At 37.9% G+C, this 17,415-nt stretch overlaps 1 protein-coding gene across 3 annotated transcripts in view; it reads right to left on the bottom strand.

The window, feature by feature from the left end:
• CHRM3 (cholinergic receptor muscarinic 3) overlaps nt 1-17,415 on the bottom strand; it is a 529,115-nt gene that overhangs the window by 359,893 nt on the left and 151,807 nt on the right. Inside the window, exon 3 of one of the 3 annotated variants that reach the window (XM_030812621.1) lies at nt 9,931-10,039. The exons of the other annotated variants lie outside the window; for them this stretch is intronic. The gene's annotated coding sequence lies outside the window, so the exon portion shown is untranslated. The remainder of the gene's footprint in view (nt 1-9,930; nt 10,040-17,415) is intronic. 3 annotated transcript variants of the gene reach the window in all.

The following is a 17,415-nucleotide window of genomic DNA, read 5'->3' on the forward strand; positions in this document are numbered from 1 at the left end:
ACACTGTCTGTGTTTGTCTACCTCAACACTGTGTTGTCCCGTTGTCAAAAAAACCATGAGACAGTATCATTTGACTACATTATTTTTTGAATCTATATATTTTTTTAAAAAAGCTAAAATGAGACATAAATTGTCAGGAATGACTCCAAACATGTTTTGTGCCTCATTTGAGTATTAAGCATTGATTTTTTTTACATCAATGGCATGAAAATTGAATAATCTTGATTTGGGAAAGCCACCCAAATCATGTATTCAGAGAACCTAACAGTAAAAAGTTTTCAAACATGAATCTGTGCTTCATGGAAAGAAAAGGAAATATTTTTTAAGGTACATGCATAGTTAACGTTTCTCATTTCCTCCAGCAAGAATGGACTACTTTGTCTATCACTGCAATGTAGTAAACAGAATTTGATACCTAATTACTGGCTGAGCTTAATAAAGAGATCACTATATTGCCTCCAAAGATCACTAAAAATGATTGATTTACTTTCTAGTTAGAAAACTGTCTCAGCACAGTGCATGACTGACAGTTTTTCCAATTTTTGAATTGTTCCTTTTGATGCGGGACAGGTGAGCTCCAAATTGGGGCTTAGCACATGAGAGTTTTTGGCTTCACCCAGGAAAGAATTCAAGGGCAAGCTAGTGGTAGGGTAGAGGAAAACAGCTTTATTGAAGAGGCGGCATTACAGCTTTGCGACTGCTCCTGCAGAGTAGGGCTACCCCATAGGCACAGAGTAGCAGTTCAGGGCAGTTCTTCAATCATATTTATATCTACTTTTAATTGCATGCAGATTAAGGGGCAGTTTATGCACAAATTCCTAGGAAATGGGTAGTAACTTCTGGGTTGCCAGTCATTGCCATGGAAAGGGGCAGTAACCGATGTTGTGGCAACGGTAAACTGACACAGCACACTGGTAGGCGTGCCTTATGGAAAGCTGCTTCTGCCCCATTCCTGTTTTAGCAGGTCCTCATTGTTCTGGTGTCTGAGCCCTGCCTTTGAAGCAGAGTCCCACCTTCTACCCCATTTTGTCACAAGGTCTCAAGGGCACATCCCATATTATTTCTAACACAGTAATGTTTATGAATCAATGACTCTAGTTCCACAGCCAAACTTCCGTGTGATTAAATAATAAAAGCTCAACACTTCCCCGTCACTCCATGTTTCAGCACAGAGAAGACTTAAACTTTAAATCAAAGAACCAAAAAACTAGGAGTTGCTTTTCTTCCTTTGGTGAAAGGGTAACAACTTTTTCCCCTTTTAGGTCTCAGAGTGCTCACATTTTCTGGCCCCATCATCCCTCATAACCACTCTTCAGTGCAATCTGATGATGTACAAAATAGTCTTGAGGATTTTTCCTTTAGATTCTACAACACCTACAAATATTTTAGAATGAGTTAAAAAATGATTAGAAATACATGAACCAGGGCTGGGAGTGGTGGCTCACGCCTGTAATCCTGGCACTTTGGGAGGCCAAGGCGGGAGGATCACCAGGTCAGGAGTTCGAGACCAGCCTGGCCAATATGGTGAAACCCCGTCTCTAATAAAAATACAAAAATTAGATGGGCGTGGTGGCAAACCCACAGCCAATATCATACTGAATGGGCAAACACTGGAAGCATTCCCTTTGAAAAGTGGCACAAGACAGGCATGCCCTCTCTCACCGCTCCTATTCAACATAGTGCTGGAAGTTCTGGCCAGGGCAATCAGGCAGGAGAAGGAAATAAAGGGTATTCAATTAGGAAAAGAGGAAGTCAAATTGTCCTTGTTTGCAGATGACATGATTGTATATCTAGAAAACCCCATTGTCTCAGCCCAAAATCTCAACTTCAGCAAAGTCTCAGGATACAAAATCAATGTACAAAAATCACAAGCATTCTTGTACACCAATCACAGTCAAACAGACAGCCAAATCATGAGTGAACTCCCATTCACAATTGCTTCAAAGAGAATAAAATACCTAGGAATCCAACTTACAAGGGATGTGAAGGACCTCTTCAAGGAGAACTACAAACCACTGCTCAATGAAATAAAAGAGGATACAAACAAATGGAAGAACATTCCATGCTCATGGGTTGGAAGAATCAATATCATGCAAATGGCCATACTGCCCAAGGTAATTTATAGATTCAATGCCATCCCCATCAAGCTACCAATGACTTTCTTCACAGAATTGGAAAAAACTACTTTAAAGTTCATATGGAACCAAAAAAGAGCCCGCGTCGCCAAGTCAATCCTAAGCCAAAAGAACAAAGCTGGAGGCATCACGCTACCTGACTTCAAACTATACTACAAGGCTACAGTAACCAAAACAGCATGGTACTGGTACCACAACAGAGACATAGATCAATGGAACAGAACAGAGCCCTCAGAAATAATGCCACATATCTACAACTATCTGATCTTTGACAAACCTGACAAAAACAAGCAATGGGGAAAGGATTCCCTATTTAATAAACAGTGCTGGGAAAACTAGATAGGCATATATAGAAAGCTGAAACTGGATCTCTTCCTTACACCTAATACAAAAATTAATTCAAGATGGATTAAAGACTTAAATGTTAGACCTAAAACCACAAAAACCCTAGAAGAAAACCTAGGCATTACCATTCAGGATATAGGCATGGGCAAGGATTTCACGTCTAAAACACCAAAAGCAATGGCAACAAAAGCCAAAATTGACAAATGGGATCTAATTAAATTCAAGAGCTTCTGCACAGCAAAAGAAACCAACATCAGAGTGAACAGGCAACCTACAAAATGGGAGAAAATTTTCACAACCTACTCATCTGACAAAGGGCTAATATCCAGAATCTACAATGAACTCAAACAAATTTACAAGAAAAAAACAAACAACCTCATCAAAAAGTGGGCAAAGGACATGAGCAGACACTTCTCAAAAGAAGACATTTATGCAGCCAAAAAACTCATGAAAAAAATGCTAATCATCACTGGCCATCAGAGAAATGCAAATCAAAGCCACAGTGAGATACCATCTCACACCAGTTAGAATGGCCATCATTAAAAAGTCATGAGACAACAGGTGCTGGAGAGGATGTGGAGAAATAGGAACACTTTTACACTGTTGGTGGGACTGTAAACTAGTTCAACCATTGTGGAAGTCAGTGTGGCGATTCCTCAGGGATCTAGAACTAGAAATACCATTTGACCCAGCCATCCCATTACTGGGTATATACCCAAAGAACTAAAAATCATGCTGCTATAAAGACACATGCACATGTATGTTTACTGCGGCACTATTCACAGTAGCAAAGACTTGGAACCAACCCAAATGTCCAACAACGATAGACTGGATTAAGTAAATGTGGCGCATATATACCATGGAATACTATGCAGCCATAAAAAATGATGAGTTCATGTCCTTTGTAGGGACATGGATGAAACTGGAAATCATCATTCTCAGTAAACTATCGCAAGGACCAAAAACCAAACACCGCATGTTCTCACTCATAGGTGGGAATTGAACAATGAGAACACATGGACACAGGAAGGGGAACATCACACTCCGGGGACTGTTGTGGGGTGGGGGGAGGGGAGAGGGACAGCATTAGGAGATATACCTAATGCTAAATGATGAGTTAATGGGTGCAGCACACCAACATGGCACATGGATACATATGTAACAAACCTGCACATTGTGCACATGTACCCTAAAACTTAAAGCATAATAATAATAAAATAAAAAAAAAGAAAACCGATGTCCCATAAAATGAAAAAAAAAAAAAACCACTATTTTAGTGGACTTAATGATCTTTCATGTTACAATTGTATGATAGAATTTCAGTTAAAATCATACAATTCAAGAAGAAACATTTAAATTAAACAATTTTAAGTCCTCCTCTGAGTGACGTATAGCTACTCATTTATTGACAGAGGCCTTTTTTTTTTTTTTTTTTTGGTTCAGTTATTTTTCACTCTATTTTTAAACAGATAGCTTAAATCTACAAGAATAATAACACAAGCCGGTTGCGGTGGCTCACGCCTGTAATCCCAGCACTTTGGGAGGCTGAGGCGGGTGGATCACCTGAGGTCGGGAGTTTGAGACCAGCCTGACCAACATGGAGAAACACCATCTCTACTAAAAATACAAAATTAGCCAGGCATGGTGGCGCATGGCTGTGATCCCAGCTACTTGGGAGGCTGAGGCAGGAGAATCACTTGAACCTGGGAGGCAGAAGTTGCAGTGAGCCAAGATCACACCATTGCACTCCAGCCTGGGCAACAATAAGAGTGAAACCGAAACTCCCTCTCTCAATTAAAAAAAAAAAAAAAAAGAATGATAACACTTATATACATTTTCCACCTTTCCTAAATGATTAATGGTAGGGACTTCCTTGGTCATATGAAGTATATATATAAATAATATAGCATGTATTTGCTTTATATTTCTGTAAATATGGTTTAATATGTATACTTTAAAAACAGTGATGAATTCAAGCATGGAATGTTGAACAAAAGCAATCAAAAGAAATAAAATAGTTATTATAATAAAAGAAAACCTTAAGAACTATTTAAAAAATATTTTTCTTACTAACTCATATCAGCACAGTCATTCCACCTTCAGTTAACATGAGGTCAGAAAATTTCTCATCATTGTTGAAACGCTGTTCTAAAAATCAAATTTTCTAGCCCACCTAGGGACACAATCAATCAATCAATAGAGCTTAATGATAAATTAAGAAGGTAGTTAGTAGAGTCAGATATACATTTTCAAAACTCCTGTTATCTTTTGCTAAAAATACTTAAAATGATATAAACATCATGGTAAGTTAAAATTTGCCACTTTTCATTTTTTTCTGGTCATACTTTTTACAGATTTATATTAATAACAATTTTAAGGTAACATTCATATTGAAAGACATTTCATAGAAATCTTTGTAACATGCCAAATGCAATTATTTCTTGTGTAATCTAAGGATAAAATGTATCATTAATCATTTGAATCATTAATTTTATCAGTAACTATTGGTTGAGTTCTGGACCCAGGAAAAACAAGAATGAACAAGACAGGAACTGCCCTCAACAAGCTAACACCATAGTGAGGTAGTTGGTATATCAACAAAGCATTGCAAAAGAAGTGAGCATGATTTATAATATAGGCATGCACACAGTACAGAAGAGCAGAAAAAGAAACTGTGAATTTTAAGGGAAAGATCAAGGAAGTTTTCATAGATGACAGTGCCTGTAAACTGAGTTTGGAAGGAAGAACATGAGTTTGATTAATGGACAGTACATCTAAGCACAAAGAGGCTCCTGGGATCATGGCACGCAGGTAAGGCTTATTGCTGCTAGGTGGGGCTTGGTCAGCAAGGAGGCAGAGGAGATTGGCAGCCAACATGTGAGAGAGGGTCACATAAACCTCTCTGGGAAATTCACAGCTCATTGATTCCACTTCCAGTCACCACTGAGCAAGCTCTCTTCTTAAAGGACTCACCTTCTGCTTGGCCCACAATACAGCCTACTCGAATACACCTCCGTTCCTAGGCTTATACTCTTCCCTTTACCATGATTATGTTATGTGCAGTTAGGGGCTATTCTCAGAATCCCACTGTAGTAAAGATTTCATCTATTGCGTGTCTCCAAATTACATTAGACTTCAGGTCTGAACATCCCATGTCTGCTCCATAGTCTGGCCCTGAGGTATTGAATGAAACAAGTCATTCTGCTTTAGTTTGTAGAGATTCTCATTTAAGTAGTGTCAGATAGATATTGGACTTAATCAGTCTCCTTTAGAAGGAGATTCCATTTTTTTTTGAGATGGAGTCTCTCTCTGTAGCCTAGGCTGGAGTGCAGTGGTGCGATCTCAACTCACAGCAACCTCCACCCCCCGGGCTCCAGTGCTTCTCATGCCTCAGCCTCCCGGGCAGCTGGGATTATAGGTGTATGCCACCACACCTGGCTATTTTTCATTTTTTTGTATTTTTAGTAGAGATGGGTTTTCACCATGTTGGCCAGGCAAGTCTCAAACTTCTGACCTCAAGTGATCTGCCCATCTCAACCTCCTCAAGTGCTGGGATTATAGGCCACTGCACCCAGCCAGAAGGAGACTTCTAAAGACATACATAATTTAATTTGTGATGTTAACGTAAACATCACAAATATATATATAATGACCATAAAACCACAAAGATAAGTAGAAATCCACAAAAATCTGTTTGTTTAGTAGGTGATACAGTTTGGCTATATCCCCACCCAAATCTAATCTTGAATTCTCACATGTTGTGGGAGGGCCCTGGTGGGAGGTAATTGAATCATTGGGGCAGGTCTTTCCCATGCTGTTCTCAAGGTAGTGAATAAGTCTCAAGAGATCTAATGGATCTATAAGGGGGAGTTCCCCTGCGCAAGCTCTCTGCGTGCCTGCTGCCATCCATGTAAGATGTGACTTGCTCCTCCTTGCTTTCCACTATGATTGTGAGGCCTCCCCAGCCACAAAGAACTGTAAGTTCATTAAACCTCTTTATTTTGTAAATTGCCCTGTCTCAGGTATGTCTTTATCAGCAGCATGAAAATGGACTAATAATACAGTAGGGCTGGCATTCCAACCGCATAACCTTGCTTTTTTCCTTTTATTACATTCTAAATCCTAATACGAGACTTCATAACGTGCATGTTGGCCGCATTGAAGGGCTAGAAGTATGGCATGCTGCAGGCCCTGGGAGGGCAGGACAGCATCACATCAGTGCCATGGGCATCTCTCACCCAGGCCCTCACAGAGGGACAGCAACACAGCAACCAGGCCTGTACCCATGTCCATAGTATGTAGATTGTTACCAAGAAATGCATCCTCAAAGCCTTTATGCCCAAAAGCTTCCCCCATAACCACTACTGTCTTCATCAGGGGAAAAATCTATAAAGGCTGAAGAATCTATTGCAAAAATAAAGAAGAATAATAATTGGGTGTGTGCAAAGCAGTCAAAGATAACATTTTAATCTGAATTATAAGCAAGTCAGATAAGTCAGATTAAATTTATATGTGAAAGGCTTTCTGGGTACAGAGATTGACAGAGTTGGACAAACCAAACACTGTCATTGTTTTAGATGGTTTATAAGGAAGAAGTGAGGGAACAAGACTTGGCTTTCCGGTCTGAGTGATACATGTCAGCCCAGCAACTGGCTCAACTAGAGAGATGGACACAAAACATGGGCTCGTGCTCTTGACTCTAAATATTGCCCCAAGTTATCAGTACTTTCCACCTTGGGAACAAATTATGACTCATTTGGAAAATGTCACCCACTAAAACCACTGAATTTTGTCCAGTGTAAGCTCAAAGGACAATATCTTAAGTTGATTCATAATAAATACAAGTGTACGTCTGATATAGAACTCATGATTATGAAAGTGAAAGTTCAAGCCCTTACTCCCCATCACTTTGTGAAACATTTTCTACATTTCTACCTCCTTTCTGTTTTGCTCTCTTTCTCTCCTGCAAAAAAAAGTCATTTTAAACATGGTGACAGTCCAAAATTCAAAATAAATTAAACATTCATTTGATATTCCTTGATCGGCCTAATAAACCACTTTTTTTTTGTCATTTCAGTATTCCATACTCAAGCTATGTTTGCATTTTGTTGTTTGATTTAAGTATTTGTTAATCATTTTTGAAATTCTGAATCTAACAAAATAAATCCAATAATTGAGCACATTTATAAAAGTCCTTTAAATATAACACGTGGCAAGGACATTTTCAAATTCAGAAGTTCTCTGATTTACATTATTTTAAAATCATACTATATAATGATTTGTGACTATATCTTTACAATGCCTGACAAAGGGGATAGCTAACATTCCTTGTGTGGATGCTGTGTTAAGCCATCTGAACAAAGGCAGTATGGAGTGTATCATAATCATTTCCATTTTATTTCTCAGAAACTGAGGTTTTTGAAAACTTCACAATTAATAAATGACTTTGAACCCAGGGCTTTCTGATTCTAAAATCTGCACTCATCAGGATAATCCCACACTCCCCAGGGAACTGACTGATAACTTAGTAAGTGTCACACTGCTCCCAAACACTTCTCCATATTAACTCATGTAATCCATACAACAAGCCTATGCAATCAGATAGATCCCTTTTTATTAGTTTCATTCATTTTCATTTTTTTTTGTATTTTTAGTAGAGATGGGTTTTCACCATGTTGGCCAGGCAGGTCTCAAACTTCTGACCTCAAGTGATCTGCCCATCTCAACCTCCTAAAGTGCTGGGATTATAGGCCACTGCACCCAGCCAGAAGGAGACTTCTAAAGACATACATAATTTAATTTGTGATGTTAAGGTAAACATCACAAATATATATAATGACCATAAAAACACAAAGATAAGTAGAAATCCACAAAAATCTGTCTGCAAACTAAAGCACAGAGAAATTAAATGACTTGTCCAACTTTGCAAAGCTAGAAAATGGTGGAACTGGGTTGCAACCTCAGGCAGTCTGACTATAGATCCTGCATACTTCAGCACTATGCTAAAATATTAGCCAGTGAATATGTCACCTGTTATTAAGATTTTTGTTCCATTTATATGCAAACAGTTTATTCATGTAACAGACCACTGCCCTTCTAGTGAAAATCATATCTAATTTCTGGAATTAGAATTTGCAAACCAGTTTCATTGCATAAGCCTGGTTATATAACTTGTTTAAATTTAGTGGAAAAGTCTTTCTCAATATTACCGAATGTATTTGTTAAGTTTACATTTTCAGTTGTTCATTTTAAACAGGCTAGCTGTATTCTCCTAGCTAAAGAGAATGGTCATAGAAGACGTTAAAAAGATTTCAGTTAACAAATGTATTAAATACTATATTTAAATAATATTTACAATCTCACCAAATTCCTACATTGTTTCCTTAGTATCTTGAAACTGAAGTACACATAAGAAGTATCTAATGTATCTTTCTCCTTCATGTGTAAAAACCTAATAGATAAAATCTAATAAGAGTAAACACGATGGAGAGAAGCAGCAGCAGAAATTCCTTACGGTTGGTGGGGATTGGTGTGTGCATGGGTGTATGAGAAACATGTATTTCCTCATATATCATTTAAACATAATTTTCTCAAATATACAAAATTAATTTGGGTCATAAATTAAAATTAATTAGGATTTTATCATTTATCCCTTAGGCGAGTAACATATAAAATAGTAGACTGCATTAATTAATTTGAAGAGACAATTATGGTCACAACTTTTTCCAGCTCCCTACTTGTGATGTTAGTTGACCACAGACAACACCATTTATTTTTACAGAGTTTGAGAGTTAGCTAATAATTTCACATCCGCTACCTCTGTTGACCTTCAAAGGAAATCTTATGAACTAGGTAAAGCAGAAACAATTCCTTTCATTTTTCAAATGAAGAAACTGAGGCCTAGAGATTAGAGGCCTAGTATGAGGATAAATGCTGGAGCTGAAATAAAATTAACATCTTCTGACTGAGTTTAACTTTCTTTTCATAACGCCATAAATATCATACACCAACTGTTAATATGGTGCATCTGTAAGTGAAAGCACATCAAATACCCTGTATAATAAAATTAAACTGTTTCAAATTATAAACTCGGTAAAAAGTCTAAGCTTACATTGGCACCAGATCTATATGATATTAACCAGAAGACATCGAAACTATCCAGTGACGTTTTTTAATTCAGTTAAAAAAGAGGAAAGATTCTATACTTCTAAATTCTGCCTATATAGGTATACATAATTACCATACTTATATACTTACACCTAATAGATACAGCTCAGCATGCCTCTTCATTTTACAATTGGTTGACACAGAAATAGACTAGATCTAGCCATATTTCATACCAGTGACACAAATACATGTGTTTTACACATTTTTCACTATAAAAGTAGGTACTCTGTTGAAAATCTCAACATATAACTGTGTACATGATATTAATTAAAAAAATACCTACTAGTGAAGAGACTTGGTTCTGTACCTCATGATGGGGATGGATACAGTTCATTCAATCCACAGTCCACTGAGTGACTCATAACCAAAATATGTGCCATTACTGTTCATATCTAAACAGACACAAAAAGATGACAAAATCGGTCAATAAGTATGATCTCATATGATTTGCATAAGATTATCTTTCTAATCTGTAGCATAATAATAATAATAATAATAATAATAAAAAAAAGATGTTTGACAAGCAACCCAACAGAAAGACCTTAACCTACATACCTCTGTTGTTGTTGTTTTTATTTCATTAGCTTTAAGAATATAAATGGTTTTTGGTTACACGGGTGAATTTTATAGTGGTGAAGTCTAGGATTTTAGCACACCTATCACCTAAGTAGTGTACATTGTACCCAATATGTAGTTTTTATCCCTCACCCTCCTCCCACACTCTGAATCTCTAATGTCCATTATTATCACTCAGATGCCTTTGTGTACCCATAGCCTAGCTCCTACTTATAAGTGAGAACATGTAATACCTCCGTTTTGCGCACAATGTGAAGTATAGCCATACGAACATACTACACAGTCAGTAAATATGTCTGATTCAGAAGTAAATTTACTAGTAACTCAATGTAACATTACTAGAATGCCATATGCTTATCAATAAGAAAACCAAACTTATCCAGTGATGTGAATTTTTTATGGCCTATGTGTTGAGCATTACCCTATGTATGCATATGAATTTTCATTTATTCTTCACCACAAATCTGCAATGTAGTCATCTTGCTTTATAGATTTAAAGACTCAGGGGAGTAAGGCAACCGGCCCAAGACTCTGCCCTCTATAGAACGTGCTGCTTTACCATATCACATGGCCCATGCAAAGCACACACTTCTTCCAATGATTAGTTGTGCTCTACATGTCCTACAATGTGACCCACAGATATTGAGTTGATATATAAAGATACATCTCATTGGTTCTCTGTCTCCCATATAGTTCTCTAAAATGCAAGCATGGTATTCTACTCATCTTTGTATGTCAAGATAGATATAAAGTGAGATCTCACTTTGAAATATAGTGCCTGGCACATACAAATACGTGCTGAGTAAATGAATGAATGAACAGCAACAACAAAAGTAGGCATTGGCATCTATTTTTTGCCTTAATTCACACTTTTGTTTTGTCAATCCTTTAATTTACTTGCCAAAGTTATCTTTCTGTTTGCAATACAATCTCAAGAAGAAAAAGAATAATCTGAAATACCATTTGAATGAAGTTCAAATATATTCATTCCAAAAATTACACACTAGTTAGCAGTCAGTTTAATTCATTCAGAGATCGAATTCTATTTCTCAAAAATAGAAAAAGGTTAAATAATAAGGACATTTCCCAGAAAGAAAAAAATCCACGTTTTACCTGTAGATTAAGTATCGGCTTCCTAACGGGACTTACAACTACGCACCTTCCTAGATCACAGGGGGAAGGATGGCACGAATAGAGGAGAAAACTGAAGTCAAAGTCTATAGGCAGAAACTGCATGATTACTAGGAGCTAGGAAAAGCTGCTTTGGATTGGAGATGCTACAGAAAAACAGCCAGCTTGGAGACTCTAGTGGTCAGGTCCCAATTTACTCTGCAGAAAAAGCAGCATCACAGCAATCTCCCCAGAGCAGGAGTGGGCAAACTCCAATCCTGCTGCCAGTTTTTGTGTAGCCTGTGAGCTAAGAATGGTTTTTACATTTTTAAATGTTTGGAACAAACTAAAAGAATTCTGCGAATTATTTGAAATTCAAATATCAGAGTCTATAAATAAAGTTTTATTGGAACACAGCCACAGCCATTCATTTACATATTGTCTCTGGCTGCTTTCATGTTACCACGGCAGAGTTGAGTAGTTGTAACAGAAACAGTATGACCCACAAAGCCTAAAATATATACTATCTGACCCCTTATAAAAATTGGTTGCTGGGCCAGGCGCGGTGGCTCACACCTGTAATCCCAGCATTTTGGGAGGCCGAGGCAGGCGGATCATGAGATCAGGAGATCGAGACCATCCTGGCTAACATGGTAAAACCCCGTCTCTACCAAAAATACAAAAAAATTAGCTGGGCATGGTGGCGGGTGCCCGTAGTCCCAGCTACTCGGGAGGCTGAGGCAGGAGAATGGGGTGAACCCGGGAGGTGGAGCTTGCAGTGAGCCAAGATTGTGCCACTGCACTCCAGCCTGGGCGACTGAGTGAGACTCTGTCACAAAAAAAAAAAAAAAAAAAAAAAAAAATCTGTTGTTGATTTCTGGTCTAGAAAATTGTTCATGCTTGATTTGGTGGAGATTATATGACAGGAAGAGGGGTGCTTTAGGGCAGATTGAAAGCAGAGGTTGGGAACCCCTGGCCTTAGAGAAGATCATGAGCCTCAGGGGCAATGCAATAACCACCTTGAGTAGGGCAGGGTATTTCTTTGGGGACAGCAGGATTTTCCCTGCAGGAGGCACAAGAAATGAGTTCAGACTCAGCCACACTTCATGTCGGGCTCACAGGCTGAGGCAATGAGGATGGATGGAGAAAACTGGCCACTGGGATAGTGTCATTCTTCAGTGTGCCAGGATGGCATTCTCTTCAAAGAAATTTCCAGGGCTGTGTCTCCCTCCCTAAAGGTGCCAATCTTCAGAATGACAGATAACTGAGACAACCTGTCTTCTTGCTGAAGGCCTAAGAAAGATGATGATAACAGCAAACAGAAGAACTCTAGAAAAGTTGAAAGATCCTCCATTCGCCCCCATTTAAAGGCAAAGAGTGGACCACAGCAAAGATGCATAAATGGTAAAAATGTAAAACATAGAAAGCATGAAGGTTATAGAGAAGAATCTGCTACATACATAATAGGAGTCCTATGTAGAGGTGGCATTTACTTTTGAAAAATATCAAAGGAAGTTAAAATACATTTTGTAAAACATCTATTTTTGAGACAACAGAGAACAAAATCCCAAAGATTTATCTTCAAGCAGAGAAGTTAATTAAGCCCAAATAAATAAGAAGGCCGCTAAGTGGTTGCCCATTTAATTGCATCTTAGAGGTGAAGAGAAGGTGAGTTTTGAGCTGGAAGACTTGGCTCTAAACACCAACTCTGATATATTCTCGCTACATGGCCTTGGACAGCTGGCCTCATATTCAACAGCCTCACTTGCATCATCTCTAAAATAGAGTTTTTCTGAGAGTTGTAAGACAAAATATGAACAAAATGTCTAGAATACTGCCTGTCGCATGGGAAGTACACAAGATTTACTAACTGCCCAGCTTGCTTTCTCTCCGTCCTCTTCTAATACTAATCTCCAACCAAAATTATTACAGCTATAGGAAATGGTTGCCAGATACTCAGTTCTCTCCTACACTCCATACTTGACTTTGCTCCTTCTGTTTTCTCTGAGTAGACAACATCTTCTAATGGGTGTGCCTCTCTATTTATCTGGTAAACTGTTATTCATTTGAAAAAATAATAACTCAAAAGCTAATTCTTACCAATCCCTAGTCCCTCAGGAACAAATATACTGCCATAACATTTTGAACATAATGTATATAACATAATAATTTTGTATTATTATCTGTTTGCGTATCTGTCTTTCCCAGGAGGTTATATCTTGGTCATTCTGTCTGATATAGTATAATATCAAGATGATTAATTATAATCTCTGGGGGAAGACAGACATGGTTTTTTAAAAAATGCCCACACATACATATTTCTGCCTATCTACTGGCCTACTCTGCCTATCTACTGCCTATACTCCACAAGGGTCTTCTGATTCCTGTTGAATAGAGGAATTTCCTTCACAGGAGTTACAATCTGGAGTGATTTCCACACAGCTAGGTGTGCAACAGGTTCTAATATTTGTTGAGAGAAAGAAATGAAGAATGAATAAGTAAAGGAAGAATGACAGAAAGGCAACCTTGGTGAGGATTTGATATATAAAAAATTGGTTGGGCATGGTGGCTCATGCCTGTAATTCCAACACTTCGGGAGGCCAAGGCAGGTGGATTGCTTGAGTCCAGGAGTTCAAGACCACCCTGGGCAACAGGGTGAAACCCCATCTCTACAAAAAACTAGAAAAATTAGCCTGGCGTGGTGGCATGTGCCTGTAGTCCCAGCTACTTGGGAGGCTGAGGTGGAAGGATCACCTGAGTCTGGGAGGTGGAGGTTGTGGTGAGAGGTAATCACGCCACTGCACTCCAGCCTGGGTGATGGAGTGACACCCTATCTCAAAAAATAAATACATAAAAAATAAAAATAAAAAATGAACATAGCATATTGCAGGTGGCATTGACAATTTAGTTATCTTGGAGATCCATCTTGAAATATGCACAAAATAAAATAAATCTCCTCATTTTATGGATGTAAGTCAACTTTAGGCAGCTCCCAGTAATGATATTCCCTCATTTCTTGAACACCTACTATACGTGAGGCTCAGTGGGAGGTACAACCTCTAAGTCAGCTATTATTTATATGTGTTCAAAGGAAGATATTGAAGATGAAGAAAAAAATAGGGAATTTTTTTTCTTGACTAAAGTCACACAGATATTAGTACAGTAAGTCCTCACTTAATGTTGTTGATAGGCTCTTGCTCACCTGAGTACCCGGAGAAAACCCACACAGACATAGGGAGTTTGTGCAAACTCCACACAGACATTGGCCCTAACTATGAATTTTTTTTCCATCAATATTATAATTATAAGAAAATAAAGTTGAAAATTATTCAAGGACCTGTTATACACCGAGTTCTTAAATCTATGCATTTCCATATAACAAATCAAGATTCTTCGTTACTTTGATAAATGATGCTTCTAACATAGTATTTATTGTGTGAAGAGTTAATAAATGGTAGCTGTTGTTACTACTGTTATTAACAACATAATACAACATCAGGGAAACAGTTTAACATTACGTAATGTTAAACTGCTATACTTACATAATAATTATTGTAAGAAATATGGAAGTTATACTGATATAAGGAGATGTATGTAAAATGCAGAATATAAAATGGTATGTATTAGTTAATTAAAATTACAGGCAATATTGTGTATGGTAAATTAGTAAAAATTAGAAATTAGTATGCTGAAAATAACGAGACTGTGTTTGTAGGTAACTTATTTGAAGTTCCTCAATTTCTTTCAGAGCAGGAAAATTTCCTTGAATTCAAATTTATGTTAAAACAAACATAATGTGTAATTTCTAAAAGTGGTGCTACTATCCCAGACCTTCTCCACATTTGAAATCTAATTTCTTCTGGTGCAAGATAATAAATTACTGTTGTTTTAGTAAGAGCTGTTTGTTTATCTATTTATTTTACTATTAGGAATGGAAACACTTAGAGGCAGATTTTTTTAAAGGATTACTGAAGTGAAGTTTTCTTTGAAATGGAGTCATTTAAACCACTTACTTCACTCAAAATAGACATAGTTTACCTTAACACTTCCCGATTAGCATAAGCAATCTACACATTATGATGCCGACTTCTGTAGCAAAGGCTAAATTATGTTAACATTTTGTTAAGATAAAGTAGTCAACACGTGCTGAAAAGAAATTTATTTCTTATACAGTCATGCCTCACTTAACAATGAGGACAGATTCTGAGAAATGCATCATTAGGTGACTTCCTCGTTGTGCAAACATCATAGACTGCACTCACAAAAACCTGGATGGCATAGCCAGGTACACAAATAGGCTCTATCATAAACCGTGTTGCTCCTAGGCTATCTGTACAGCACGTTACTGTACTGAATACTGTGGGTGGCTGTAACACAATAGGAAACATCTGTGTATGTAAACATCTAAACGTAGAAAAGGTAAAGTAAAAATATGGCATTAGGCCAGCGCGGTGGCTCACGACTGTAATCCCAGCACTTTGGGAGGCTGAGGCAGGTGGATCACTTGAATCCAGGAATTTGAGACCAGCTTGGGCAACATGGCAAAGCCCCATCTCTACTAAAAAAATGCCAAAATTAGCCAGGCATGGTCCCACTTACTCAGAAGGCCGAGGTGGGAGGATCACCTGAGTCTTGGGAGGTTGAGGCTGCAGTGAGCCAAGATGGGGCCCCTGCACTCCAGCCTAGACAATAGAGTGAGACCTTGTCTCAAAACAAAAACAAACCCCAAAATAGTAGTATAATCTTATAGGACTACTCTTGTATAAGTGGTCCATCGTTGACCAAAAAAACATCATTATGCAGTGCATGACTGTTCAGAAATATGAGAAAGAAAGAGAGAGATTTTAGCAGAACCATAATAGCAATAGTGACAAAAGTAATTGCTGCAAAAGGATAAGAATATTTGATAAGAGTGACGGCTGAGACTCAAAATCGTCTTTGTGCTCTAAGAGCTGTGGAAGGCTAACCCCACTGGGGGACATCCAGCTCAGAGCTCATCTGGGCTTCAGACTTTCATCTGAGGGGGAGTTCTAACCAGTGTCACTAACTGCTGAAGCAACTGACATTCTCTTATTCTCATTGAATTATAAGAGAACAAAGGCCAAAAAAATTGAAAGAATTCTGTGTAATCAAAGCATCTTTTAACAAAGAAGGTACAGAAAAATGACCTTGAACCTGATCATCAGGGAATCTGAAGCAGCTTCTTGGGCATGAGTGGGTGGCTTTTCTTCCCCACAGCAGTTATGTCCAGAGTTTTACATCTGACAGAGCCATGTCTTATAGACACCAAGGGTTGGGTGGGTCTGGGGCAAATGGTGACATTCTGGATAAAAATGCACATTGTAGCTCGGTTTTCTTTAATTGAAAGGGTTATATGAAGTCTTTTTTCTCTCTTTGTTAAAATCCTAAAGTTATTTTTCATTAGAAATAACTATTTTAGGGCACTTATTTCATAGCCACAGTGGTAAGGAAGGAATTAATAAATCAAAGGGAAAGATAGCCTTGATGAAAAGGCTCAGGCATAACAAAAGTAGGAGGTGGAATCCTAAGCTTGTTTCAAATTGCTACTGGGTAAGTTTATATGTGTGTTTACATTTGCAATGAGGTAACTGTCATTTTGTGTTTATATTTATTGGCTATTAAACTTTAAAGACCAGTTGTACTGAAAATTAACTCCTATATTTATTCCACATGTGCTATGCTGATGCTCCAATGACTTTTTTAATGAAGTTTAAGTAAAGACAGTTAAATTAACTAGACAAAAATCAGTAGATTTTTAAAATATATAATTTACAAAACAGAGACAGCAGCCTCAAAACCTATTTAAATTAAGTCTACTTCCAACATTATCTAATTGGGTTGAAACAGCCCTTTGGCAGGCAGGGGATAAAGAGTGCTGTCATGAATCAGAGCTGTCACAATAGAGCAGAAGTGGTCAAGCTGTTTGATAGAGGGGTGAGGTGGAGTTTAGCTAATGCAGAGAGGAGGTCAAAAGTTAGGGCAAAGGGCCAACAGACAGAAACTGAAAAGCAGTTTCTATTGGCATCTTCCTGAGGGAAAAAGAAAGGAAAGGAAAATAATA

Source organism: Nomascus leucogenys, chromosome 5, assembly GCF_006542625.1.
Source record: "Nomascus leucogenys isolate Asia chromosome 5, Asia_NLE_v1, whole genome shotgun sequence".
Lineage (NCBI taxonomy): Eukaryota > Metazoa > Chordata > Mammalia > Primates > Hylobatidae > Nomascus > Nomascus leucogenys.